General features: G+C 30.7%; 1 non-coding gene across 1 annotated transcript; it reads left to right on the top strand.

The window, feature by feature from the left end:
- Window positions 1-915: 915 nt before the first annotated feature.
- On the top strand, window positions 916-1023 carry LOC149990955 (U6 spliceosomal RNA). Its single transcript, XR_016508740.1, has one exon. It is a non-coding gene; the product is annotated as a U6 spliceosomal RNA (small nuclear RNA).
- The last annotated feature ends 1380 nt before the right edge of the window (window positions 1024-2403 follow it).

Raw genomic sequence — 2403 nt, 5'->3', positions numbered from 1 at the left:
TATCTCAGAAATGTAAGGTTAGTATAAAGTATAAAAATTAATAAATGTAATATACTGTTTTAATAGAATAAAGGTCAAAAAACCATATGAAAATCTCATTAGAGGCAGAAAAAGCATTTGACAATAACAAATACACTTTAAAAATACTCAACAAACTAGGAATAGAATGAAACTTAATGTGACATTTGGCATCTACAGAAACAAACAAATAAACCATGTCTAACATCACATTTAATGGTGAAAGCCTGAATGCTTTCCCTGTAAGGTCGGAAGCAATAAACAGAGGTTTATTTTTGCCACTTTTATTTAACACCATGCTAGAAGTTCTAGCTTGCGCAATTAATTAAGCAAGAAAAAAATTTAAAGCATCTAGACTGTAAAAAAATCTATAAAGTTATATCTATTCATAGATGGCATAATCTTGCATGAAGAAAATCATAAGGAATCCATACACAAAATAATGATTAGAACTAATAAAATCAACAAATTTGTCAGAATTAAGATCAATATACAAATTAATTATATTTTAATACATTAACAATGAACATTCAGGAAACAAAATTAAGAAAATTCCATCTACTACAGCATCAAAATGAATAAACTTAACAAACCTAAAGAAGTGTACAGTAAAGTATTTCTGAAAGAAGTTACAGATCTAAATAAAAGGGTATATATGCCACATTCGTAGAACAAAAACAATATTGTTAAGATGCCTATGGTTCTCAAATTTATCCACAGATTTAATGTAATGTCTATCAGATTCCAGCTGGATTTTTATAGAAATTGACAAACATCCTAGATTCATGTGGAATTTCAAGGGACCTGGAATACCCCAAAGCGTGTAGAAAAAGAACAAAGTTTTAGGATTCAGTCTTCTGTGTTTTAAAACGTACTAAAAGTCAAGACATCGCTTGCTTCAGCAGCAATAATTGGAACCATAATAAAATTGGAACAATACATAGAAGATTAACACTGCCCTTGAGCAAGGATGACATGCAAGTTTATGAAGCATCCCATATTTTTTTTCAGAGTGCATATAAGAGGCAACGAGTTGATGTTTCTCTCTATTTAAAAGCAATGAAAAAAAATGTTCTCTGGTAAGGATTTTTTTAAAGGTCATAAAAAATCCAAAATAAAACAGTATGATATTGAAAAGAGATAGAGATATAAATCAATAAAATAAAACTGAGAGTTTATGTGTCTATGGTAAGCTGATTTTTGACAAGGGTGTCAAGACCATTTAGTGTAAACAGAATTGTTTTTTCAATAAATTGTGCTGAGACATCAAGATAGACAAATGCAAATTTTAACTTATTTTTTATTTTCAATTAGAGTTGATATTCAATATTACTATATATTAGTTTCAGGACTTAAGTATAATAGTTAGACATTTAAATAATTTATGAAGTGATCCCCTGATAATTCTAGTCCCTATCTTGTACTATGCAGTTATTACAATATTATTGACTCTATTTCCTGTGCTGAACTTCACATTCCCTTGACTATTTTGTAACTACCAATTTGCAATTCTTAATCCTTTCATCTTTTTTGACCAGGCTTCTAACACCCGTCCCATCTGACAAACATCAGTCTGTATTCTGCATTATGGCCTGTTTCTGATCTGTTCATTAATTTTGTTCTTTAGATTCCACATACAAGTGAAATCACATGGAATTTGTCTTTCTCTGACTTATTTCTCTTAGCATAACATTCCCTAGATCCACCACCCATGTAGTCATAAATGGTAAGATTTCATTCTTTTCATAGCCAAATAATATCCCATTATGTATATGCACTACATTAATTAATCCACTCATCTATTGATAGACACTTGGTGTGCTTCCATATCTTAACTATTGCAAATAATGTCATGTACATGGGGGTACGTATATCTATTTAAAATAGTGTTTCAGATTTCTTTGTATAAATATCCAAAAGTGGAATTGCTGGGTCATAACGTAGTTCCATTTTTAATTTTTCGAGGAACCTCCATACCGTTTTCTGTAGTAGCTGTACCAATTTGCAATTTTACTGAGAGTGTACAAGAGTTCTCTTTCCTTTACATTCTCTCCGACATTTATGGTTTGTTGATTTATTGATGATAGACATTCTAATAGGTGTAAGGTGATATTTCCTTGTGGTTTCAACCTGTGTTTCTCTGATGATTACTGATGTTGAGCATCTTTTCATGAGTCTATTGGCCATCAGTAGAGAAGTGTCTATTTAGGTCCTTTATTCACTTTTTAATTGTGTGGGGTTTTTTTCGTGTGTGTTGATTTGCCTGAGATCTTTATAAATTTTGGCTATTAAGGACAAGAAATTTTTTAAAAAATGAAGGAAAACTTCCTTAATTTAAAGACGGAAATAGACATACAATTCCAGGAAGCACAGAGAGTTCCAAAA

This window comes from Furipterus horrens, unplaced genomic scaffold (assembly GCF_987537825.1).
Source record: "Furipterus horrens unplaced genomic scaffold, mFurHor1.1.pri manual_scaffold_17, whole genome shotgun sequence".
NCBI lineage: Eukaryota > Metazoa > Chordata > Mammalia > Chiroptera > Furipteridae > Furipterus > Furipterus horrens.
Note: the sequence above shows the minus strand (reverse complement) of the source record. Positions and strands in the feature narration are given on the sequence as shown.